Raw genomic sequence first — 26,627 nt, forward strand, 5'->3', positions numbered from 1 at the left:
CCAAAAGGCATGACTTACAGTCCTTCATGGAGACTTTCATTGCCGCTGCCACTCGGATCGCTGATGGAATTGACTTGGACGAATTCGTCATGCCTGCGAGCCCTCCTCCTGCTGAATGAACAAACTTGAGATTTAAACTTGCCTTAAATTTGCCTCGGAATGCCGAGTGGTTTCTGTAACCGTTAAACTCTTTTGGGCCTGATGCGTGAGTACTTTTATCTTCGTTTTGAGACTTTTGAGATTTTATCCGATCTTGGTTTATCTTTTGTATGTGCTTGCGTTCATCTTCGAGTAGAACTTGTTCTTCGCTCGGACACTCCTTCGAAATGCAATTCTGAAGGGGATATCCCAGTCGACCTGCACCTCGCCGTCCTTGCGAAGAAGGATGGAGCACACATTGTATTTGTGGCGCAGCTCCGAGGAGAGGGTTGTGGTCGACCTGCACCTCGTCATCCTTGCGGATAGGGATGGAGCGGACATTGTACTTGTAGCGTAGCTTCGTGAGGGATTGCAGTCGACCTGCACCTCGTCATCCTTGCGGATAGGGATGGAGCGGACATTGTACTTGTAGCGTAGCTCCGTGAGAGGATTGCAGTTGACCTGCACCTCGTCATCCTTGCGGATAGGGATGGAGCGGACATTGCACTTGTAGCGTAGCTCTATGAGAGGATTGCAGTCGACCTGCACCTCATCATCTTTGCGGATAGGGATGGAGCGAACATTGTACTTGTAGCGTAGCTCCGTGAGAGGATTGCAGTCGACCTGCACCTCGTCATCCTTGCGGATAGGGATGGAGCGGACATTGTACTTGTAGTGTAGCTTCGTGAGAGGATTGTAGTCGACCTGCACCTCGTCATCCTTGTGGATAGGGATGGTTTTGGAACTTAGGCGTGTACTGGACTGCAGCTAGGCCTCCGAGTGTGAGGTTTGCTCATCACTCGGTAGGATTTTTGAAACTTAGGCGAGTACTGGACTGCAGCTAAGCCCCCGAGTGTGAGGTTTGCTCATCACTCGGTAGGATTTTTTAAACTTAGGCGAGTAATGGACTACAGCTAAGCCTCCGAGTGTGAGGTTTGCTCACCACTCGGTAGGATTTTTGAAACTTAGGCAAGTACTGGACTACAGCTAAGCCCCCGAGTGTGAGGTTTGCTCATCACTCGGTAGGATTTTTTAAACTTAGGCTAGTACTGGACTGCAGCTAAGCCCCCGAGTGTAGGATTTTCTAAACTTAGGCGAGTACTGGACTGTAGCTAAGCCTCCGAGTGTGAGGTTTGCTCATCACTCGGTAGGATTTTTGAAACTTAGGTGAGTACTGGACTGCAGCTAAGCCCCCGAGTGTGAGGTTTTCTCATCACTCGGTAGGATTTTTTAAACTTAGGCGAGTACCTGACTGCAGCTAAGCCCCCGAGTGAGAGACTTGCTCATCACTCGGTAGGATTTTTGAAACTTAGGCAAGTACTGGACTGCAGCTAAGCCCCCGAGTGTGAGGTTTGCTCATCACTCGGTAGGATTTTTTAAACTTAGGCGAGTAATGGACTGCAGCTAAGCCTCCGAGTGTGAGGTTTGCTCACCACTCGGTAGGATTTTTGAAACTTAGGCAAGTACTGGACTGCAGCTAAGCCCCTGAGTGTGAGGTTTGCTCATCACTCGGTAGGATTTTTGAAACTTAGGCTAGTACTGGACTGCAGCTAAGCCACCGAGTGTGAGGTTTGCTCATCACTCGGTAGGATTTTCTAAACTTAGGCGAGTACTGGACTGTAGCTAAGCCTCCGAGTGTGAGGTTTGCTCATCACTCGGTAGGATTTTTGAAACTTAGGTGAGTACTGGACTGCAGCTAAGCCCCCGAGTGTGAGGTTTTCTCATCACTCGGTAGGATTTTTTAAACTTAGGCGAGTACCTGACTGCAGCTAAGCCCCCGAGTGAGAGACTTGCTCATCACTCGGTAGGATTTTTGAAACTTAGGCAAGTACTGGACTGCAGCTAAGCCCCCGAGTGTGAGGTTTGCTCATCACTCGGTAGGATTTTTGAAACTTACGCGAGTACTGGACTGTAGCTAAGCCCTCGAGTGAGAGACTTGCTCATCACTCGGTAGGATTTTTGAAACTTAGGCGAGTACTGGACTGCAGCTAAGCCCCTGAGTTAGAGACTTGCTCATCACTCGGTAGGATTTTTGAAACTTAGGAGAGTACTGGACTGCAGCTAAGCTCCCCAGTGAGAGACTTGCTCATCACTCGATAGGATTTTTGGAACTTAGGCGAGTACTGGACTGCAGCTAAGCCCCCGAGTGAGAGACTTGCTCATCACTCGGTAGGATTTTTTGGAACTTAGGCGTGTACTGGACTGCAGCTAAGCCCCCGAGTGAGAGACTTGCTCACCAATCGGTAGGATTTTTGGAACTTAGGCGAGTACTGGACTGCAACTAAGCCCCGAGTGAGAGACTTGCTTACCACTTGGTAGGATTTTTGAAACTTAAGCGAGTACTGGACTGCAGCTAAGCCCCCGAGTGAGAGACTTGCTCACCACTCGGTAGGATTTTTGAAACTTAGACAAGTACTGGACTGCAGCTAAGCCACCCACGGGGGGTTTCAGAAACATATGTAAACAATCGACAATCTTTTCAAAAGACTGTAAAACTCTTGTCTTTGATAAACATAATACAAAGGTGTTTTTTATTACATCTTAGTAGACTGAGTGTTTAAGTATAAAAGGGGCGGAGCAGCTCCGCATTCTAGGCGCGCGGCTCGACTTTCTTGTGCTCGACATCGTAAAGGTGGTACACTCCATTGTGGAGCACTCTGGTGACCACGAAGGGGCCTTCCCAAGAGGGAGCAAGCTTGTGTGGTTTCTGCTGATCCACTCGAAGAACTAAGTCTCCCTCTTGAAATGCTCGACCCCTCACATTTCTAGCATGGAATCGACGCAGATCTTGCTGATAAATGGTTGATCGGATCAAGGCCATCTCTCTTTCTTCTTGAAGGAGGTCAATTGCATCTTGTCACGCTTGTTCTACTTCTTCCTTTGTGAAAAGCTCGACTCGGGGTGCATTGTGGAGCAAGTCACTCGGAAGTACAGCTTCGGCTCCATAAACCAAGAAAAACGGGGTTCTGCCAGTCGACCGATTGGGAGTTGTCCTCAATCCCCATAATACTGATGGAAGTTCACCGACCTAGGCTCCTGCTGCATGTTTGAGATCACGCATCAGTCGAGGTTTCAGTCCTTTGAGAATCAATCCATTTGCCCTTTCAGCCTGTCCATTCGACTGGGGGTGAGCGACCGATGCATAGTCGACTCGAGTACCTTGTGAAGCACAAAAAGTCCTGAACTCATCAAAATCAAAGTTTGATCCATTGTCAGTGATGATGCTGTGGGGAACACCATATCTGAACATTATCTCTCTGATGAAGCTGACGGCAGTACTGGCATCAAGGTTCTTGATTGGCTTGGCTTCAATCCATTTGGTGAACTTGTTGACTGCTACAAGCACATGAGTGAATCCACTCCTGCCAGTCCTAAAAGGTCCAACCATATACAATCTCCAAACAGCAAAAGGCCAGGTGAGGAGAATGGTTTTCAGGGCTGACGCAGGCTTGTGAGACATGTTGGAGTAGAACTGACAACCTTCACATTTGTCGACTATTTCTTGTGCCATCTCATTTGCTCGAGGCCAGTAAAATCCCGCACGGTATGCTTTGGCCACAATGGTCCGAGAGGACGCATGGTGACCACAGGTCCCCGAGTGGATATCATTGAGGATCACTCGACCTTCTTCAGGTGTTATGCATTTCTGGCAGACTCCAGTCACACTTTCTTTGAACAACTGTCCTCTTATCACGGTGAAGCCCTTAGATCGATGGACGATCTGTCGAGCCTCTTCTTCATCTTCTGGGAGTTCTCTTTTAAGAATGTATGCGATATATGGTATCGTCCAATCGGGGGTGATGACCAAAATGTCCATGATCAAGTCGACCACGGCTGGAATCTTGATTTCAGTCGGATCGATGGCACTCTTTGGCTGTGGGGGCTCTTCAGTGAAGGGATCTTCTTGAACCGAGGGTGCATGAATATGCTCCAGGAACACATTACTGGGAATGGATTCTCTCTTGGAGCCTATCTTTGCCAGATCATCGGCTGCTTGATTTTTCAGCCGGGGGATGTGATGGAGCTCTAACCCCTCGAACCTCTTTTCTAACTTTCTTACTGCATTGCAATAACCAGTCATGGCTGGGCTTCGGACGTCCCACTCCTTCATCACCTGATTGACCACTAGATATGAGTCGCCATAGACCATGAGGCGACGGACGCCGAGTGAAATGGCCATACGCAACCCATACAGAAGTGCCTCGTATTCAGCCTCATTGTTGGAGGAGTCAAAGTGAATCTGGAGAACATAACTGAGTTTGTCACCACGGGGGGAGGCCAATACCACTCCAGCACCGGAACCATTCAGCATCTTGGACCCATCGAAGAACATGGTCCAATGCTCCGAGTGAATTTGGGCTGGAAGTTGCTGTTCGATCCACTCGGCGAGGAAATCAGCTATTACTTGGGACTTAATAGCCTTCTTTGCTTCAAACTTGATATCCAGGGGAAGGAGTTCAATCGTCCACTTTGCCACTCAACCAGTTGCATCTCTGTTGTTCAGAATCTCCGACAATGGAGCGTCGCTGATGACTGTAACCGAATGATCAGAGAAATAGTGTGCAACCTTCTTTGTGGTCATGTAAATTCCATAAACAAGCTTCTGATAATGGGGATATCTTTGCTTTGATGGAGTCAGGACTTTAGAAACATAATACACTGGGCGCTGAACTTTATAAGTTTTCCCTTCTTCTTCACGCTCGACCGTGAGTACTGTACTGACAACTTGTCCAGTGGCTGCAATGTAAAGCAGTAAAGGCTCTTTGCTGATTGGTGCATCAAGCACCGGCTGGGTGGAAAGCAGGGCTTTGAGCTCTACAAACGCTGCATCAGCTTCGGGAGTCCACTCTAACTTATCAGACTTCTTCATCACTCGGTAAAGCGGCAGTGCCTTTTCACCGAGACGAGAGATGAACCGACTCAAAGCGGCCAAACAACCAGTAAGCTTTTGGACATCGTGCACACGCACAGGGCGTTTCATCCGAAGAATGGCACCAACTTTCTCTGGGTTAGCATCGATCCCTCGTTCGGAAATAAGGAAACCGAGTAATTTTCCGCCAGGAACTCCGAATGTGCACTTTGATGGATTAAGCTTGATATCGTACCTTCTGAGGTTGGCAAAGGTTTCGGCAAGGTCAGCCAGCAGGTTGGAACCTTTACATGAATTGACTACAATGTCATCCATGTATGCTTCCACATTCTGACTGATTTGAGTGAGCAGACACTTCTGGATCATTCTCATGAATGTGGCTCCGGCGTTCTTCAGGCCAAATGGCATAGTGACATAACAGAAACATCTGAATGGAGTGATGAAAGCCGCTTTTATCTCATCGGGTCCATACGGTCAGATCTGATGGTACCCAGAATAGGCGTCCAAGAAGGACAAACGCTCACACCCCGCAGTTGAATCGACAATTTGGTCGATGCGGGGAATAGGAAAATGATCTTTCGGGCAGGCCCGATTGATATGCTTGAAGTCAATGCACATGTGAAGTGAATCATCCTTCTTAGGGACCATGACAACATTGGCGAGCCACTCGGAGTGGTAAATCTCTCGGATGAACTCAGCTGCCAGGAGCCGAGCCACTTCTTCGCCAATTGCTTTTCTCTTCTGGACGGCGGACTGTCGAAGATGTTCCTTGATTGGTTTTACTTTCGGGTTGACTCGCAAACGATGCTCAGCCAGTCCCCTGGGTACACCCAGCATGTCAGAAGGTTTCCATGCAAAGATGTCCTAGTTCTCACGGAGGAACTGGATGAGCACTTCTTCCTATTTGCTGTCAAGTGTTGACAAGATATGGGTCGGAGCAGCATTGGGATCGATCGGGTGGATATGAATCAGCTCCGTTTCCCCTGACGACTGAAATGTGGACTCTGTGGTAGGCTTCTTGGCTCGCAGCAAATCACTCGGATCTGCATTTTTCTGGTACTCTTGCAGTTCCACTACTGCCATCTGTGCGTCAACAATTTTTGAGCCCTTCTGGAAGCACTCTTCTGCCTTCTGCCGATTGCCAGTGACAGTGATTACTCCTTTGGGACCAGGCATCTTCAATTTGAGATACACGTAACATGGCTGAGCCATAAAACGTGCATAAGCGGGTCTCCCTAGGATGGCATGGTAAGAACTCTTGAAATCCACTACCTCAAACATCAACTTTTCCTTGCGGTAATTCTTGGAATCACCGAAAACCACATCAAGTGTGATCTGGCCGAGTGACTGAGCTTTCTTGCCAGGTATAACACCGTGGAAACTCATGTTGCTTTCACTCAGCTTGGACATCGGAATGCCCATTCCCTTCAAGGTTTGAGCATAAAGAATATTCAAGCCATTGCCACCATCCATCAGCACTTTAGTCAGTCGGGTGCCTTCGACTACTGGGTCGACCACCAGTGCTTGCCTCCCAGGGGTGGCTATATGCGCTGGGTGGTCTGACTGGTCGAATGTGATGGCAGTCTGGGACCACTTAAGATCTGGGTGTTGCCAGAGCAACCATGTTCACCTCCCTGTTAATAACCTTCAATCGACTTTTGCTTTCAACATCAGCAAAAATCTTCAGCGTGGAATTGACATTGGGAAAGCCGTCATCATCTTCTTCCCTATCCTCACGTCCATCCGACTCCTTTTCCTATTCCTTGGGTTGTTTCTCTTGGAACTGCTGAATCAGGAAATGACACTGTCGAGTGGTGTGTTTAGGGTAAATGATGTTCCCCTCTTCATCTTTCTTGGTATGAATATGGCACGGTAAATCCAACACATCATTCCCATCTTTATCCTTAACTCTCTTGGGATTCTAGGGCCCTTTGGGTTTTCCCTTGAACTTTCCTTGGGTAACAGCTAAAGCTTCACCAGGAGCAGCTGGTTCAGCTTTTCGCTTCTATTTCCGACTAGAATTCCCTCCTCTGGTTTCTTGGGCGACTGTTTTGTGTTTGCCACTCCGGAGTCGGTCTTCCTCTTCACCATTGGCATATTTGGTGGCGATCTCCATCATCCGAGTCAGAGTCATATCTCCTGTCCGACCGAATTTCAGTTTCAATTCCCGATACTTAATGCCTTCCTTGAAGGCACAAATTGCTTAGTGATCTGACACATTATCCACTGTATGGTGCAACATCCATCTCTGGATATAATCCCTCAAAGTTTCATTCGGTTTATTGGCACAACACTGCAATTCTGTCAACCCTGCCAGCCTTTTTGCAAGTGCCTTCAAAGGTCCTAACAAACACTCGAGCAAGTTCTTCTCAACTATAAGTGCTGCCAGGAGCCAACTGATTCAACCACGCTCTGGTAGAGCCCTCCAACATCAAGGGGAGGTACTTCATGGCTACATCATCATTGCCACCACCAATCTGCACAGCCACTCGGTAATCTTCAAGCCAAGTGTTTGGCTTGGATTCACCGGTGAACTTGCTGACTCCAGTCGCCAACCTGAAGTTTGGAGGAATCACTGCTACTCTGATGGTTCTGCTGAAACACTCGGGTCCTGAAACGTGTACCTTGCTTCTAGTCGGATAATCTCTATCGTGGCCTTCTTTGTGAGCTCTATTTCTATCAACCAGACCTTGAACGAGGATTGACCTTGCATCAAAGCCTGGTTCTCTAGGGTTGACTGGAATTCTCCGTTCGCTGCTGTGGGGGCGCCTGTCATCTTGCCGCCGAGGCACGTACGACCCACTCCTCAAAGGAGACGTGGGCACTCGACGACGATCATCGTGATCGAGTCGATGATCATACTGCTCACGGTTCCTGTACTGATCTTGCTGGTATCCACGTCCCTCACGCTGCGGAGGCGGTCTCGGGCTATGGGCAGACTGGACAGTATCCGCCACCACAGACCTGCTATGAATCCTATTCCGCGACTGAGATACCGCTGTATTCTGCTCTCTTGCTGCCCGGAGTAAAGCCCGGATCTGCATCAAACCTTGGCCAGCTTCTGACTGGGAAGGTTGAATTGACTCTGCTATTCGAGCTGCAGCTGTGAAATTCTAGATCAGAGTTCGATATACCTGAGTCGGAGGCAGAAAAAGTTGTCGTCGACTGGACTCGGGGATCCGCTGCCGAGCACGCTCGTCGAGTGCGTGCTGGAGGTTCTCTAGTCGAGTGCGCTCAGCCAAGTTGGCCAGGCGCGCCTCCTCCAAGGCCTGGGCCTCGGGGGTTTCTCCAACGACAGGAGTGTGGAGCGCATCCATATAACCGCGACGAAGATCTTCCCTCCGCTGCGAAGAGAGGGGTTCGGGATGGTACTCCTCGTCAACACGCGACGGATCACCGCCGCCATCGCCACCGCCTTCCTGAGTGAAGCCAGGAGGACTGCGTGGTCCATTGACCATCAAGACTTCTGCCATGGGGTCGCTGTTGTCGCATTCAGACACAGTCTCGACGGAGCCAGTCGACAGATCGAACAGGCCGTAGAGAGTTTCATGGGGCTCGATTGCCGCGATTTGCGGGGTGGCCGATTGGCGAGCAACCGCATGCCTCACCCACCGCTGAAGCCGCGACCGATCGGATCGCTGGTGCTGGCGAACAACGGAGAGGGAGGTTGCCACAGGAGTCAACTGATATGGAGTCGACGGTTGTCGAAGAAGGACGCCGCGAACGCACGTGCGGAAGTGCGTCACCCCGCGGACGGGTAGCGCCTCGACATCGAGTGGAGCTTCATGAAGCCAAGCAGCGGCGTCGGCGATGAAGACGAGCACGCCGAGATGGATCTCGCGGCCTTCAGCCAATCCTCCACCGGAAACCATGATGATGGGAATCGGAAGAATCACAACTTCTCCAATAAACTGCTAAGACACCGGCCCCATGGCGGGCGCCAACTGTCGTGGTTCTAAGTCTACCAGTAGAATGGGGGTAGGGATGTAGAGGCAACATCCTAGCTATGGAGGAGTTGTACACACGAGTTTTACGACTTCAGGCCCTTCTCGGAGGAAGTAACAGCCCTACGTCTCGGAGCCCGGAGGCGGTCGACTGATTATATGCGTGTGAGTTACAGGGGGTGCGAACCCTTGTCCCAGAGGAGGGGGTGGCTTATATAGAGTGCGCCAGGACCCCTGCTCCCCTCCGTTACACAGGTTTCAATGTACATTAAGAGAGGAACGTTACTGGTAACGCTAGCCATTAAATGCTATAAATGACAATTAAGCCTATAAGTAAATGCTCGACCGTTGTTGGTGCAGAGTGGCTTTAGATCTTCTGTTCGTCGAGTGGCTTCTGCGACGGTCGAGTGCCATTGATTCTTCCGAGTGGAACGTCTCTGGTCGAGTGGATAATGGTACCCTTTGAATGATTCTGGCTTTAGGGTGATGTCCTAGGGGAAGGTGTCTAAGTCAGGCTTATGACCCTACCCTAGGTACATAACCTCATCACCTTGCTGCCCTTACTGTCACTAGGAAAGGACACCGCAAGATTGAACCCAAAGCTAAGCACTTCTCCCTTTGCAAGAAATATCAATCTAGTAGGCCAAACCAAACTGATAATTCGAAGAGACTTGCAAAGATAACCAATCATACATAAAAGAATTCAGAGAAGATTCAAATATTGTTCATAGATAAACTTGATCATAAACCCACAATTCATCGGTCTCAACAAACACACTGCAAAAGAAGATTACATTGAATAGATCTCCACAAGAGAGGGGGAGAACTTTGTATTGAGATCCAAAAAGAGAGAAGAAGCCATCTAGCTAATAACTATGGACCCGAAGGTCTGAAGTAAACTACTCACACTTCATCGGAGGGGCTATGGTGTTGATGTAGAAGCCCTCCATGATCTATACCCCCTCCAGCAGAGCTCCGGAAAAGGCCCCAATATGGGATCTCGTGGATACAGAAAGTTACGGCGGTGGAATTAGGGTTTTGGCTCCGTATCTGGTAGTTTGGGGGTACGTAGGTATATATAGGAGGAAGGAGTATGTCGGTGGAGCAACATGGGACCCACGAGGGTGGAGGGCGCGCCTAGGGGGGTAGGCACGCCCCCTACCTCGTGCCTTCCTGGTTGATGTCTTGACGTAGGGTCCAAGTCCTCTGGATCACGTTCGTTCCAAAAATCACGTTCCCGAAGGTTTCATTCCGTTTGGACTCCATTTGATATTCTTTTTCTGCGAAACTCTGAAATAGGCAAAAAAACAACAATTCTGGGGTGGGCCTCTGGTTAATAGGTTAGTCCCAAAAATAATATAAAAGTGTATAATAAATCCCAATAATGTTCAAAACAGGATATAATATAGCATGGAACAATCAAAAATTATAGATATGTTGGAGACGTATCAACCTGTTGTTGACACACTTGAGAATCCTAATGATATTTCTATTTCTGATGCCGAAACACAATCTGGTGATGAACATGAACCTAGTGATAATGTTAATGATGATGTTCATGTTGATGCTTAACCTAGTAATAACAATGATGTAGAAATTGAACCTGCTGTTGATCTTGATAACCCACAATCAAAGAATCAACGTTATGATAAGAGAGACTTTTTTGCTAGGAAGCACGGTAAAGAAAGAGAACCATGGGTTCAGAAACCCATGCCTTTTCCTCCCAAACCATCCAAGAAAAAGGATGATGAGGATTTTGAGCGCTTTGCTGAAATGATTAGACCTATCTTTTTACGTATGCGTTTGACTGATATGTTTAAAATGAATCCATATGCTAAGTATATGAAGGATATTGTTACAAATAAGAGAAAGATACCGGAAGCTGAAATTTCCACCAGGCTCGCTAATTATACTTTTAAGGGTGGGATACCAAAGAAACTTGGAGATCCAGGAGTAGCAACTATACCATGCTCCATTAAAAGAAACTATGTTAGAACTGCTTTATGTGATCTTGGAGCCGGTGTTAGTGTTATGCCTCTCTATTTATATCGTAGACTTGGTTTGAATAAGTTGACACCTACTGAAATATCTTTGCAAATGGCTGATAAATCAACTGCTATACATGTCGGTATTTGTGAGGATGTGCCTGTTGTAGTTGCAAACATTACTATTTTAACAGACTTTGTTATTCTTGATATTCCCGAGGATGATAGTATGTATATTATTCTTGGAAGACCCTTTTTGAATACTGCATGGGCTATTATCGATATCCATAAAGGCAATGTCACTTTTCATGTTAATGGTAATGAGCATACGGTACACTTTCCGAGGAAACAACCTCAAGTCCACAGTATCAATTCTATTGGAAAAATTACATCGATTATTATTGGAGGTTTTGAATTCCCTCTTCCTACTGTCAAAAAGAGACATGCTATTCTTATTGTTGGGGATGTGCATATCCCCGTTGAGATTACATAGTGTTATTCGAAATTTCTCCGGTTCCATGTTATTCTGAATGAGTTTGTTAATAAGACTTGATCAACCTTGTTAATGGATTCCTTTTGATGAGCATGAGATGGATGAAGTTAGAAAGCAGAACCTTCTGTACCCTCCTTTTACTTTCTGCTATTTAGACTAAATAAAGCAAAAATAGTATTTTCTATCTGTTTTTTGAATTATCCTGAAATAAAAAATACCTCGAAAATAAAAGTTCTCCAAATGCCCCGAAAATGAAATATGATTTTTTTTCTAGAATATTTGAGAATATCTGGCACTGAGAACACATCAGGGGGAGCAAGCACCTTGCCACGAGGGTCCAGGGCGCGCCCCTGCCTCGTGGGCCCATGGTGGCTCCCCTCCACTTATTCCAACCACCACACACTCCTTCCTCCCAAAAAATCACCAACCAGCTCAAGCATGAGTTCTTGCTCATCTTGCTGCCATTTTCGATCTCCTTGCTCAAAGCTCCACTCACAAAACTGCTTAGGGGGATTGTTCTTCGGTATGTGACTCTCCCAATGGTCCAATTATTTTTTGTTCTAGTGCTTTAATCATTGCAAATTTTTGCTGTTTAGGTGACCCTGTTCTTGAGCTTGCATGTCAAATTTATATGGTCCCAAGTAGTTCTAATGCATGATATAGTCTCTAGGCACTTGTGGGAGTAGTAGCTATCAATTTTGTTGAGTTTGGTTCACCTTTATTTTGAAGTCACTAAATTTTTTAGAAATTTTCAGAAAATGATGAAGAGATTTTTGAGGGGTTCTTCGAGCCGAACCTCGAGGGATAAGCAAAGTGAAGAAGACGAGAGGCCCAAATATAATCTCCCTCGCACCGCGGAGGTTCGGCCGTGTGAATGGCCTTGTGATGATTTCTTGAGAGCAGCCGGGATTTATGATGATTTTTATGAGTTGGCTAAGAATGCAGGCCTCACCGACTTCCTCCACGACCAACGCGAACAATATCTCTTACTCACTAATATTTTTGTGCAAAATTTCCATTTCCAAGCTAGGAGGTCACCACCTTCGGTGGATTTCTATTTATATGATGAGTATAAGGAGATGTCCCTCCTTGAATTTTGTGAGGTTTGCAAGTTGCCCTTTTTGGTCAGCGTAGAGGAACCACATCGTAACGATGTGGAGGGGTTTATTGATACAATTGCTGTAGGGGAAACTAGGAAGGTTTCCGATGCAAGAATTACTAGCATACATTTTCCTGTCCTACGTTACTTTGCAATATTTTCTAGTAGATGCTTGATCGGTCGCGGAAACTATGGCAACCTAAGTGCCCCTGATATTGTTCTTTTGTGCCATGCCCTGTTTCGTGATGACACATTTAGTATGGGTGCTATTGTTGCAAAGTGGTTAAATCTTACCCGTACTAAGGGCCCCATCTTGGGAGGCATCTTCACCTCGCGCCTCGCTGCATACTTTAACATACCTATTAGGCATTATGAGAAAGAAGAAAAGTTGTTGCCTCCTGTTTTTCTAGACTACAAGAGTATGGTTGCACATGATTTCATTTTTAAGAACAAGAAAAATGAGCTTAACTATAGACTAATATTTGATAAAAATCACCCTGAGACTATTACTTTGCCGGCTCCTTCCTTATTTGACTTATCTGCAGGCAAGTACCTTGTTCCGCTGGAGGCCATTCACGCTTACCAAAACCCCACACCAGCTACAGAGCCAGAACTGGGACCACAATTTGATCCTTCATGACCGTCTGTTTACCAGTGGGATCCGGAGGAGATTGCCAACCAGTGGCAACCCGAGGCTTCTTCTCAGTACGACCCCAAATACAACTTTGGCTATCCGCCAGGCCAGCCGTGGCAGTAGACCAACTTAGGCCAAAAGCCTATGAAAGTGCTAGTGATCGACTAGAGGGGGGGTGAATAGGCGATTTTTATGAAAGTCTTCAAAACATGGAAGTTTCGAAGACAAACGATAGAAATAAACCTATTACCATGCAGCGGAAGGTAGACTACACTAGGCAAACCATAGTCAAGTATTCAATGAAGTGAAAGCATAATGACTAATAGTAGCTAGGCAGTAAGATCAGGTAGGAAGATATTGTGAAGCCAATCAGAACAAGTAGTCACTCAGTGAAGACAAAAGATAATGCAATCATATAATGACTTCACAAGGACCAACAGTAAGCAAAGGGAAGGGAAGGATTAAACCAGTGACTCGTTGAAGACAATGATTTGTTGGACCAGTTCCAGTTGCTGTGACAACTGTACGTCTGGTTGGGGAGGCTGAGATTCAACTTAGAAGACCTCGTCTTCACCTTATTCCCCTTGAGCTAAGGACACCCAGTCCTCGCCCAATCACTCTGGTAAGTCTTCAAGGTAGACTTCCAAACCTTCACAGACTTCGTTCACCGGCGATCCACAATGACTCTTGGATGCTCAGAACGCGACGCCTAACCGGCTGGAGGATTCACAGTCCTCAAGTGTAATAAGTCTTCAGATCACACAGACAGGAAGACTTAAGTGATGCCTAACACTCTTTGGCTCTGGGTGTTTAGGGCTTTATCCTCGCAAGGAATTCTCTCTCAAAGGCTTCGAGGTGGGTTGCTCTCAAACGACAAAAGCCGTACTCTAACTCTGAGCAGCCAACCGTTTATGGTTGTAGGGGGTGGGCTATTTATAGCCACTAGGCAACCCGACCTGATTTGTCCGAAATGACCCTGGGTCACTAAGGAACTGACACGTGTTCCAACGGTCAGATTTCAAACACACACGACAACTTTACTTGGGCTACAAGCAAAGCTGACTTATCCAACTCTGGACAAGATTTGCTCTCATAGTCTTCACTCGAAGACATAGGATTTTGGTTAGGCATCACTTCAGTCATTCTGACTGGTTCTCTTGGACCCCACTTAACAGTACGGTGGTTCCTATGACTCAACAAAGAAGAAAAAGAACGACGAAAGAACTAAGTCTTCGCGCTCCATAGTCTTCACGCGATGTCTTCTCATGTCATAGTCTTCAATGTGAATGTCTTCACATACCACCTTTGACTTCAATGTCTTCATACATTTTTAGGGGTCATCTCTGGTAGGAAAACCGAATCAATGAGGGACTTCTACCTGTGTTATCCTGCAATTCTCACAAACACATTAGTCCCTCAACTAGGTTTGTCGTCAATACTCCAAAACCAACTAGGGGTGGCACTAGATGCACTTACAATCTCCCCCTTTTTGGTGATTGATGACAAACTAGTCGAAGTTTTCAACGGGGAATAAAATATGTGAAATTGTAAAGGATAGGTTATTGTCTTCATAAGTGGAAAAGGCTCCCCCTGAAGATGTGCATATAAGTAATTTGCTTTTGGTATGCAAATGCACATGGCAGGTTGTACTTGTGGAGATCCTCTTCAACTTATGATGACAATTCATCATGCATGAAAAGTATGTGAAGATAATGACATGCATAATAAAAATGGACGTCTGCAAAATGATCTAAGTGCGGAATTTATCGTCGCACATGCGGAATTTATCATCGCATCACAGTAAAGCAAATAAGTAGCAGACGACCATCGAGTTTGAGTGTTACAACTCAAAGAACCAAATGTATCAAAACGCAAGAGTTGTAAACACTAGGCAAAATATAAAACCACCGCCCATATGGACTCGCTTGAAGACTATCAAACTCATATGCTTCTCCCCCTTTTGTCAGTAAGGACCAAAAAGATTTGAAGACATAGAGCATCTACTCGTTCCCATGAGGAGTAGGTGAAGCGGCAGGGTCGTCGGTGTTGATAGGCGGTGTAGACGAACTTGGGGCAGTGTCGATGCATGCAGAAGTAGGGGGCGGTGAAGTAGCATCGTCTTCATCATCGATCACTCTGGCATTCACAGTTGCCGCGGAGGAAGAGAACTCAGAGTCTTCAAGAGACGGAGTTCGTCACAGCATAGTCCTTCTTGGAGGTGTAGAGTCAAACTTGAAGCATTCAGAGAAGCCATCCTCTTGAAGATCATCCTCAAAGCACATAAGCGTCAGCCCTTTCCATGTACGCCGAGAGGTTTCATGGGCAACAAAGGCATTCTTGGTGGCAAGATTGCGAATCCTGTTTACGTCCACCAAGAGGCTTTGCATTTGGCACTTCAGCCAGTCATGATGCTTATCCTGTTTCTGATGAAAGGCAACCATAAGCTCTCGATCATTCAGAACACGAGATCGCTTCTTGGGCCGTTGGGCAATGGTGCTTTCAGTGGCTTTAGTGAGGGCACGATGAGGTGCACATGTAGTACCAGCTAGAGGATAAACACGAGTGACTGCTTGAACTCCTTCAATGTTTTGAGAGAAGCTTTGATTCTCAGCATTTTGAAGACTAAGGGGCTCCTTGGCAGGCTCTGGATAGATGGCTTCAACTGACATATCGATGTCAGGCAGAAAGATCCGATGATTGCGAGCAGAGGGCTGATAGGTGACAGCTGAGTGTAGTTTGATCAGCTGCATAATCCATGGAGCATAAAACTTCAAGCCCAAAATGTCAGATCCTGATGCAGCAAGCTGGCGAATGAAGAAATCTTGTGCATTGAACCTTTTGCCATGAAGAATATGAAAGACCAAAGTCTTCATTGCGCCTTCTAGCTTCGCATGTGGAGAATGTCCTTTGATGGGCCAGAGAGTTCGCCTTATGATGTGATAGATAGTACGTGGCAGATACTCAAGGTCTTCAACAAAGAACTCCTTAGGATATTCAGCATCTGGAGGCAAAGGCTTCATCATGCTGAGCATCTGACTCATATTGGGCTCAGGCTTGTGGAAGATGCTTTCCATAGCAGCACTGTGAAGCTGACAACCAGGTTCATACAGATCTCCTGGAGTGGGCAGACCAGTAAGCTCAATGATATCAAAGGCTTTGGCTTCATGATGAACATTGCCTGTCATCCACTCAAGGACCCAAGTCTTCGGATCCCTGTTGTAGCCACGGATATGAAGAGTGGCATAGAATTGGAGCAACAGTTCTTCATTCCAGTACTCCTTATCAGTGACGAACTGCAGCAAGCCAGACTCTCTGAAGCAATCTAGAGCCTCTTCCAAACAGGGCAGACCAGTTATGGCTTCAGTGTCAAGATGCATATGTGGAAAAATGCGACCTTGATTGTACAGAATGCATGAGTAATAACTTCGCTGCTGATAGCTCCAGAACCGATCAGAAGATATTCTTGCCTTTGAGTAGGGGTTCTTGGCGCTATTGAAGAAGGTGTTGTGTGCCTTGAAGCCATTGATATTGAACGATCCAGGTGCAGATGTAGTGCCTGGAAACCTGGGCAACCTTGGTATTGGCTTCTGAACCTGAGGCCTGTGCTCAATGTGATAGTCAAACTGAGGACCAGCAGCAGGCGGAGGAGTCAGAAAAGGTCATTTGACAGTGACAAGTTGGCCATAGTTGAATGCTTGCTCGATAGTGTGTGGCCGAGGTGGCGGAACATGAGCAGTGGCATTAACAGAGGCGTTAGGCTGCACAACAGAGGCTTCAGGAGCAATTGCATCATTGGCTTCATTAACTTCTGGTACATTGGTTGTTGTAGGCTCCACATTTGCTTCAGCCATGACTACGTCATTGGCTTCATTTGTGTTGGTGGTGGCAGCCTCAAGATTCTCAACCTCCACTTGATGAGCTGGAGGGTCGGGCACAGACACGTTCTCCTCGAGAACAGCTTCTTTAGTAATGGGGGGAGTAGGGACACGTTCTTCTTCTTGTTTGTCATCGGCTGATGCAGCCGGAATGTCTTCAGCAGCTTTAGCCTCAGACTCGGAGACATTCACAGTAGGAGTGGCATCTGGAAATACTTGACGTGCAACAGATTGGTGGGGCACTTCTCCTTCTGGAACGCTCGAAAGAGGGACTTGAGGCCTTGGTCCTTTGCGAAGCCTGCGTAGCGCTGGCGACGCCTATGGAGATGGAGCTGGCTGGGCCTCAAAGTCATCTTCTTCTTGCACTGATGGGGTTGCTTGCGGTTCGGGAGAGCTTGGAGTGTCTTGTCTCTGTGGATGATCAGCCCACGATGCATCCTGAGCAGTTGGCGTCATAGGACGACCAATGTTGATGAGTTCGCTGTGCGTAAGCATAATCGATGATACCAGTTGGTGCTCGATCTGAGGAAGGACTTCATCATCTTCAACATTGTCATGGTGACCAATGTCTTCAGCAGCGATGGGGTCAACTGCTGGAATGTCTTCAGCATCAGGAGCTTCTGTGGAAGCAGGCTCATGAACAATCAGTTGGCACTCGTGGTGTTCAGATGCAGGGTGAACCATTGAGATAGGTTCAACAACTAAGGGCTCTGTGGGAGCAGCCCGATCCTTCTTGGTTTTGCGCTTTTTCTTAGAGGGAGCGACATCAGAAGCTTCAGGATTTTTCCTTTTTCTGGCTTCAGCCTCGGCAATCCTTGTCTTCTTCAGTTTTGAAGCAGTTGACCTGACCTTTGGCTTCGAGTCAGTCATGCTGCTTGGGAAGACTATGCGAGGTTCTTCCTGCCTCGAAGGTGCAGATTGGTCAGTTGAGGGCTTCTTCTTCTTTGCAGCCATTCTTGGGTAGATGCCAGGACGACCAAGAGCCTTGCGCTTCTCAGCCTCATTGTAGGCTTGCACACACTTGTCAGCCAGGCTCTTCATGCGCTCACGAGAACCTTGAGCTTCTTCACGCTTCTTGAGAAAGGCTTCTTTGAGCTCGTGCAGCATGATCTTGAAGTTTTTGACATCTTGCATGCTGAGCTTGGCCATGTGCTTCTTGAACTGAGCTTTCTCATAGTCGATCTTTTGCTTCAGTTCAACGATGCGCTGAGCTAGAGCTAGCTCAGAAGCAATGGCGCTAGTGAAGGCGACACTGAGGCCAATTGGAAGTTGCAGGTCTTCAAAGCTGAGGTTGGGCGTGTCAAACCACTCATCGATGAAGTTATGGATGATTGCCACATCAAAGAGAGGCAAATCATTGAAGATCTCTGCTTCTTCCTTGCTCTTGATCAGTTGCTCAAGAGCGTCATCTGCAAGATCTTCATCGCTGGACAGATCAATGGCGTCATTGCGCAGAATAGCAGCAGCAGTCAGTGCCTGATCAGTATTCTTTCTCATCTCAGTCTTCTTGGAGATACGTGATAGATCTTCAGACTGCACACTGTCTTCAGGAGGTGCAGTAGCCAGTGGCTTCGCATGTAAGACCTTTGGTGCAGGAGCAGGCTTTGAAGCTTTAGGCTTCTTCAGTTTCTTTGGCTTCGGCGGTGCAGGCGCTTCATCAGATTCAGCGTCATCTGCAGGCTCATCCACGGCTGTCCCTTGAACCATGATATGAGTGATGAGACCTTCCAGGTTGTAGAAGGGCCCAACAAGATTGGGTTCAGCTTCGCGGGTGCCATCGGCACGGGGAGCAGAAGGACCAGGGTTGAAGTCTAGTCCCAATGACTTCTTGTTCTGCTTAGCCGAATTCTTGGCAAACTGGAAGTTGCGCTTGAACAGATTGTCGTCACGACACCATAGCAATGACGATGGGTCAGCATCTGCAGGCTGTGGTCCACGGACCATGCAGGGATAGAAGCCTTGTTCAATGGCTTCATCTCTGGACCTGGGTTGAAGATTTCTGTATAGGATGTCTCCCCATGGTCGCTTGATGGCATTCTTCTCTGCATATTCCTGGGTCACAAACCTGTACTTGAACCATTGCTCAGCCCAGTACCTTCGAATCCATTGGATTCGAGTCTTGCGCTGATTGTAATCCTCTTCTGGGTCTTTCTTGTACAACTCTAAGAGGTCATCAGGCAGATCTCTTGATGTTCCCCCTCGACGTTGTCGGCCACCCTTCCTTGTTGATTTCTCTGTAGCCATGAGCTTCAAACTGAATGGTTTCAACACGTTCAAAGGTTTCAAAGGCTTCCGCTTGCTGGTCAAACAGGAACTGGCTTCGGAGAATTTATATGATGCTGTAAGAATTCTGCAAATGAATGCAGACTATGAGAACCAAGGGATTCTCCCACGGACATGTACCTGTGACAACATTAAGGTGCGAAGGAAGGGGAAGAGGTCATATGCATTCTCAGAAGATTTTGAAGATAAATCAGTTTAGAAGACATTGACCTCATAGTGCGAAGACATTCACTCATAGATAGAGAGTTGGTTCCAGATTTGTACGAATCTACGAATAAGTACAAGTGAGGAATCTAACTACTTTGTGAAGCATAAGTGAACATACTAGGCATATTATGAGATGCAGTATGAAATAGATCCAACTTGTGTGAACAGAAACTGCTTGTAGCAGAAAGTGATGGATCTATAGAATCAAAGGGGCCGTAAAAAGGAAGTTTTATTTACCACACGAAGAACTGCTAGACGGAGTGGGAGAGGAGGCCGAGCAGATCGATCGTGCCCTAACTTGGCGACGGAGGACACCTACAGCGACGGCAGAGAAGACGATGTCTGCGGCCGGCGTGAAGACGGAGTCGGTGAGGTCGCGGCAACTAAGCGCTTCGTCGCCAGCGTCGTCGAGGGTGAGCGATGGTGCTAGGGTTTGTGCGAGAGTGGAAGAAAGGATAATGACTGTGGTGAGGCGTGTATTTATAGAGACAGGGACGGCACTGTGTTATTACACAGGTGCCCCTGGCGATTCACATCTGAAGGACACGTGGCCATCATGCAACATATCGGAGGTTGTTCCACGTTCCCACGCACGCCTGGATTGTCGGGTGGTCGTTCCCACTTCTCCGGGTTTCGGGTGAAGGAATTAGCATTGAAAACGGTAATGTTTGTCTCTGGATCTTCTGCTGACAAGGACGCAGAGAAGATATTTGATAGTTTCGATAGAATGCATATGATTTGGAGAGATAGAGTTTGAGATAGAAAGCATAGAGAGGTTAGGGTCCGATCACATTCACTTAGTTCAAAAGATTCAACAAGAAGACATAGCTATAAGTGAATGATGTAGAGGACAGAACACTAGTATATATATATATATATATATGAAAGACAGTCAAATCAACATAGTGAAGATAATCATGAAGACAGTGAGATGAAGCCAAACCAAATGTGAAGACATACCAAACGTAACGCCATGAGTGAAGCACTTCAAACAGAAAATTTGGTGGTGGCGTTACCCACCGTATAGGAAGTATTAGACTCAGACACAGCGCACAATTATCGTGGCGCTCCAGAAGTCAAATTCCACATTAATGTATTCACACTTAGAGTGTAAGTCTTCATTGATTGAAGATATACTTTACTTCGTGTGTTGCACATCTAAGTCATCAATATGCATAAGTGTTAGGATGTGTGCCTGATCACAGGACATTTGAGGATTCCAAGATATTTAGCTCACACCGTAACTTGCAAAACCTCTTCTCATCCAAGGGCTTGGTGAAGATATCTGCCAATTGCTCTTCAGTGTTGACGTGTATGATATCAATATCTTCCTTCACAACATGATCTCTGAGAAAGTGATGACGAATTTCAATGTGCTTTGTCTTCGAGTGCTGAACTGGGTTGTTGGCAATCTTGATGGCGCTTTCGTTGTCGCAGTAGAGTGGCACTTGCTTCAGATGAATGCCATAATCTTTGAGTGTTTGCTTCATCCATAGAAGCTGAGCGCAGCAAGATCCAGCAGCAATGTATTCAGATTCAGCAGTGGAGAGAGATACACAGTTCTGCTTCTTTGAAGACCAACATACAAGTGATCGTCCCAGAAAATGACATGTGCCTGATGTAGACTTGCGATCCACCTTGTCACCAGCATAATCAGCATCCGAGAATCCAACCAGATCAAACTCTGAGCCCTTTGGATACCATAATCCTAGTGTTGGGGTGTGAGCCAAATATCGAAGAATTCGCTTCACAGCTAAGTGATGCGATTCCTTTGGTGCCGCTTGGAATCGAGCACACATGCAAACACTAAGCATAATATCTGGCCTAGATGCACATAGATAAAGTAAAGAACCAATCATGGAGCGGTATACCTTTTGATCGAACTCTTTACCATTGTCGTCGGGACCCAGATGATGTTTGGCTGGCATTGGCGTCGTGAAGCCTTTGCAGTCTTGCATCCCAAATTTCTTCAGGCAATCTTTGAGGTACTTCTCTTGAGATATGAAGATGTCGTTGCGTTGCTGACGTATTTGAAGACCAAGGAAGAACTTCAGCTCACCCATCATGGACATCTGATATTGCTCTTGCATCATATATCCAAACTCGTCTGTGTATTTCTGATTGGTGCAGCCGAAGATAATGTCATCCACATATATTTGGCACACAAACAGTTCACCATCATATGTCTTCGTGAAGAGAGTGGGGTCGAGGGAACCAGGTTTGAAGCCTTTGCTCTTCAGGAAGTATTTGAGTGTGTCATACCAAGCCCGAGGGGCTTGTTTGAGGCCATACAGCGCCTTGTTGAGCTTGTACACCATGTCAGGATGTTTTGGATCTTCAAAGCCAGGCGGTTGTGCAACATACACTTCTTCGTCAATCTTGCCATTGAGAAAAGCGCTCTTCACATCCATTTGATACAGAAGAATGTTATGATGATTTGCATAGGCCAGCAGTATGCGTATGGCTTCAAGTCTAGCCACAGGAGCAAATGTTTCATCGAAGTCAATCCCTTCAACTTGAGTGTACCCTTGAGCAACGAGACGAGCTTTGTTTCTGACAACTTGACCATGCTCATCTTGCTTGTTGCGATATATCCATTTGGTGCCTATTATATTGTGCTTGCGAGGATCAGGACGCTTAACCAGTTCCCATACATTATTCAGCTCAAACTGTTGAAGCTCTTCTTGCATAGCTTGAATCCATTCAGGTTCCATGAAGGCTTCTTCAACTTTCTTGGGTTCAGATATTGAGACGAATGCGAAGTGCCCACAGAAATTTGCTAGCTGTGTTGCCCTTGAACGAGTGAGTGGACCTGGTGCATTGATGCTATCAATTATTCTCTCAATCTGTACTTCATTTGCGACACGAGGATGTACAGGACGAAGATTTTGCTCTTGCTGATCATTGTCATCGTTAGAAGGATTGTCTTCAGGCTGAGCATTGTCTTCAGTTGATCATTGTCTTCAGGTTGATCAGGTGCGGAGATGATAAGTTCCTCTTCAGGCTGAGCTTCAGAAGGTATGATTTCTCCAGTTCCCATAAGTTTGATTGATTCACTGGATGGAACTTCATCTAGCACATTTGGCAGGTGCTCTCTTTGTGAGCCGTTAGTCTCATCGAACCGCACATCCACTGTTTCAACCACTTTATAATGAAAGAGGTTGAAGACTCTGTAGGAGTGCGAATCCTTTCCATATCCAAGCATAAAACCTTCATGTGCTTTTGGTGCAAATTTTGAAGTGTGATGTGGATCCTTGATCCAGCACCTGGCACCAAATACTCTGAAGTAACTGACATTTGGCTTCTTGCCAGTAAGGAGCTCATAGGATGTCTTGTTGAGAAGCTTGTGAAGATAAACACGGTTGATGATATGGCATGCAGTATCAATGGCCTTCAGGCCAGAACTTTCTTGGAGTCTTGTATTCATCAAGCATCGTCCGGGCCATCTCAATAAGTGTTCTGTTCTTGCGTTCCACGACGCCATTCTGCTGTGGTGTGTACGGAGCTGAGAATTCATGTGTAATGCCCAAAGTATCAAGATAAGTGTCTAGACCAGTGTTCTTGAATTCAGTGCCATTGTCACTTCTGATGTGCTTGATCTTGACGCCATAGTTGTTCATGGCTCGATTGGCGAAGCGTCTGAAGACATCCTGCACTTCAGTCTTGTAGAGGATTATATGCACCCAAGTATATCTTGAATAATCATCAACAATGACAAAGCCATAGAGACAAGCAGTAGTAGTAAGAGTTGAGTAATGAGTGGGACCGAAAAGATCCATGTGGAGCAGTTCGAAGGGTTGAGTCGTTGTCATGATTGTCTTCGAGGGATCCTTGGCCCTTGTCATCTTTCCTGCTTCACAGGCACCGCATAAGTGATCCTTCTTGAACTTGATGCCCTCGATGCCTATGACATGCTTCTTCCTTGCAAGGGTGTGGAGGTTCCTAATGCAGCATGCCCTAGCCTCCGATGCCAGAGCCAGCATTCAGAAGCTTTTGCTAGAAGACATACGGCAAGTTGTGGTCCTGCTGAGAAATCTACCATGTACAAATCATCTTTCTGATACCCTTCAAACACTAGAAACTTGTCAGATTCCATTAGTACAAGGCAACGATATTTTCCAAACATCACAATCATGTTTAAATCGCAAAAGCATTGAAACAGACATTAAGTTGAAACCAAGGGATTCAACAAGCATGACTTTATCCATGTGTTGATCCTTTGAGATTGCAACTCTACCTAGACCCAATACCTTGCTTTTACCAGTGTCAGCAAATGTGATGTGACTTTTGTCAGATGGACGTAGTGTTGAGTCCATAAGAAGGCTTCACTTGCCAGTCATGTGATTGGTACACCCACTATCAATAATCCATTCTGAAGCAGTTGGTGTCGTACCCTACACTGCAGTTAGGGGGATAGGCTTCACGAAGAGAATTGTGAAGCAAAAACATTTGACGAACCAGTGGATTATGAAAGCTTAGATCGAGATTTGGACTGATAGGGCGAGTAGCAAGCGATTCAGGAACAAAGTACATAATAAGACCATTTGGGCATTTGATCTTGCGCCCTACAAGATGTTTAAGGTCCCCAGCAATAGCGTTAGACGATTTTGGTTTTCGGCTGGAGACCTTTCCCTTGGCACCGCGTGCCATGAAGCAGTAGGTAGGAGCGGAGTACTCCTTGTCATTTGTATCGGTGTCGGTGATGAAGTCATTGTCTTCAGTGTTGAAGATGGACTTGGCAACGTATGCTGTAGCCAGACTCGCAACGCCAGAATCAGACTCCTCCTCAGACTCCACCTCCGCCTCCTCAGAAGCGGACTCCTCCTCTGAATCCATTTCCTTGCCAACAAACGCACGTGCCTTGCCAGATGAGCTCTTCTTGTGTGATGAAGATTTTGAGGAAGACTTGGAAGAAGACTTTGAGAATTTCTTCTTCTTCTTGTCGTCAAAGTCATATTCCTTGCTCTTCTTCTTCTTGTTCTTGTTCTCATTGTCCCACTGCGGACACTCAGAGATGTAGTGGCCAGGTTTCTTGCACTTGTGGCATGTTCTCTTCTTGTAGTCATGAGCAGAAGCTTCATCATTTCTTGAGCTTGATCGTGAAGACTTTCTGAAGCCTTTCTTCTTGGTGAATTTTTGGAACTTCTTCACAAGCATAGCAAGCTCCTTTCCAATGTCTTCAGGATCATCAGAACTGCTGTCAGATTCTTCTTCAGATGAGGAGACAGCTTTTGCCTTCAAGGCACGAGTTCGCCCATAGTTGGGACCGTAGATGTCTCTTTTCTCAGAAAGCTGAAACTCATGTGTGTTGAGCCTCTCAAGTATGTCAGACGGATCGAGTGTCTTGAAATCAGGACGTTCTTGAATCATCAGGGCTAGGGTGTCAAACGAGCTGTCAAGTGATCTCAGGAGTGTCTTGACGACTTCATGCTTGGTGATCTCAGTGGCACCGAGAGCTTGAAGCTCATTTGTGATGTCAGTGAGTCGATCAAACGTGAGCTGGACGTTCTCATTGTCATTTCTCTTGAAGCGGTTGAAGAGGTTGCGAAGGACACTGATTCTCTGATCTCTCTGGGTTGAGACGCCTTCATTGACCTTGGAGAGCCAGTCCCAGACTAGCTTAGATGTTTCCAAAGCACTCACGCGGCCATACTGTCCTTTGGTCAGATGACCACAGATGATGTTCTTGGCAGTGGAGTCCAGTTGAACGAACTTCTTGACATCAGCAGCGGTGACACCTTCACCAGCCTTGGGAACGCCATTCTTGACGACATACCATAGGTCGACATCAATGGCTTCAAGATGCATGCGCATCTTATTCTTCCAGTAGGGATATTCAGTTCCATCGAAGACGGGGCAAGCAGCGGAGACCTTAATTATCCCTGCAGTCGACATAGCTAAAACTCCAGGTGGTTAAACCGAATCACACAGAACAAGGGAGTACCTTGCTCTGATACCAATTGAAAGTGCTAGTGATCGACTAGAGGGGGGTGAATAGGCGATTTTTATGAAAGTCTTCAAAACATGGAAGTTTCGAAGACAAACGATAGAAATAAACCTATTACCATGCAGCGGAAGGTAGACTACACTAGGCAAACCATAGTCAAGTATTCAATGAAGTGAAAGCATAATGACTAATAGCAGCTAGGCAGTAAGATCAGGTAGGAAGATATTGTGAAGCCAATCAGAACAAGTAGTCACTCAGTGAAGACAAAAGATAATGCAATCATACAATGACTTCACAAGGACCAACAGTAAGCAAAGGGAAGGGAAGGATTAAACTAGTGACTCGTTGAAGACAATGATTTGTTGGACCAGTTCCAGTTGCTGTGACAACTGTACGTCTGGTTGGGGAGGCTGAGATTCAACTCAGAAGACCTCGTCTTCACCTTATTCCCCTTGAGCTAAGGACACCCAGTCCTCGCCCAATCACTCTGGTAAGTCTTCAAGGTAGACTTCCAAACCTTCACAGACTTCGTTCACCGGCGATCCACAATGACTCTTGGATGCTCAGAACGCGACGCCTAACCGGCTGGAGGATTCATAGTCCTCAAGTGTAATAAGTCTTCAGATCACACAGACAGGAAGACTTAAGTGATGCCTAACACTCTTTGGCTCTGGATGTTTAGGGCTTTATCCTCGCAAGGAATTCTCTCTCAAAGGCTTCGAGGTGGGTTGCTCTCAAACGACAAAAGTCGTACTCTAACTCTGAGCAGCCATCCATTTATGGTTGTAGGGGGTGGGCTATTTATAGCCACTAGGCAACCTGACCTGATTTGTCCGAAATGACCCTGGGTCACTAAGGAACTGACACGTGTTCCAACGGTCAGATTTCAAACACACACGACAACTTTACTTGGGCTGCAAGCAAAGCTGACTTATCCAACTCTGGACAAGATTTGCTCTCATAGTCTTCACTCGAAGACATAGGATTTTGGTTAGGCATCACTTCAGTCATTCTGACTGGTTCTCTTGGACCCCACTTAACAATACGGTGGTTCCTATGACTCAACAAAGAAGAAAAAGAACGACGAAAGAACTAAGCTTCGCGCTCCATAGTCTTCATGCGATGTCTTCTCATGTCATAGTCTTCAATGTG

Source organism: Triticum aestivum, chromosome 3A, assembly GCF_018294505.1.
Source record: "Triticum aestivum cultivar Chinese Spring chromosome 3A, IWGSC CS RefSeq v2.1, whole genome shotgun sequence".
Taxonomy (NCBI): domain Eukaryota; kingdom Viridiplantae; phylum Streptophyta; class Magnoliopsida; order Poales; family Poaceae; genus Triticum; species Triticum aestivum.